This window comes from Penaeus vannamei, chromosome 27 (genome assembly GCF_042767895.1).
Source record: "Penaeus vannamei isolate JL-2024 chromosome 27, ASM4276789v1, whole genome shotgun sequence".
NCBI classification, from domain to species: domain Eukaryota; kingdom Metazoa; phylum Arthropoda; class Malacostraca; order Decapoda; family Penaeidae; genus Penaeus; species Penaeus vannamei.
In genome coordinates, this window is record NC_091575.1 from 1,638,035 (window position 1) to 1,639,532 (window position 1,498).

Consider the following 1,498-nt stretch of genomic DNA (forward strand, 5'->3'; position numbering starts at 1 on the left):
ATTACTGTCAGTATTATCATTACTATCATTATTATTACTGTTATTATTATCCTTATCATCATCATCATCATCATCATTATTACCATTATTATTGTTAGCACTACCCGAGTAGTAGGAATAGTAGCATAATCATCATTATCATCATTATTACTAATCTTATTATTATCATTATTATTATCATCGTTGTTTTTATCATCATCATTTCACCATCATCATCATCATCATCATCATCATCATCATCATTACTAGTATCCTATTATCATCTTTATTATTATCATTATTATTATCATCATCATCATTATCATAACCATAATCATCATTATCACTACAATTAGTGCTATTATTGTTATCATTATTATTATCAATACTATAAATAAAAGTCAAAACAGAAGTCAAAATATGAAGAAGCAGAAGAACAAGCTAATAAATCCAAGCGAAATAAACAAGAACAGAAGAACAAGAAAAAAAAAAAAAAGAAAAAACAAGAACAGAAGAACAAGCAAAAAAAAAGAAAAAAAAAAGAAAAAAAAAGGAACAAACAAAAACAATAAACAGCAAGACAAAAAAGAAAAAAACAGCAAGAAAAAAAAAACAAGGGCCGGGCCAATCGCATGTTGGCGTTGTATTTGCCGAACACTTCACAGAGGACCGTTTCCTCCTACGGGCCGTACGGTTCATTATAGCTCCCGCTCTTGACGTGACAGGGCGTCCAGAACAAACAGGGGACATTTTATGAATTGCTGTTGATTGCAATGGATGTGTTGCAATGTTGGCGATGATGATGAGATGCGCTATTATTCTTGATGGTTTTGTCAGTGATGTGATTCGTATCGTTACTGTCATTTTGATGATTATTATTAATGTATCACCTTAATTAGTATTGTGATTATAATAGTTATTGCTTCTGGCATCAGTAGTAGTATTAAAGTTATCATTATTATTGTTATATTATAGATATTTCATTATTGTTATTATTTTGATTATGATCATTACTATGATTATCATTGTTTTGACTGATATTATTATTTTTATAATCATTATTATCATCATCAGTATGACCATTATTGTTGTTATTATTATCATCATTATTAGTAGCACAACTATTACTAATCATATTATCAATATTGTCATTGCTATTATTTTCATTTTCATCATTACTAATATCATTATCATAATCATCATTGTTATCATCATTAACATTATTATCATTACTAGTAGAAATAGTACAACTACCATTGTTATTATCATAATTATGAATTTTATCATTATTATCATTATTATTTTTTATCATTACCATTATTATTATTATTATTATCATTACTATTATTGTTGTTACCATTATTATTATCATTATCATTATCATTATTAGTGTTACTATTGTTATCATCATTATTGTTATGATCAGTATCGGTAATATTATTGATAACTTCAATAATCATGACGATTACCATAGCAGCAAAATAAATCATGATAATAAAACACCAACGTAAATTGATTT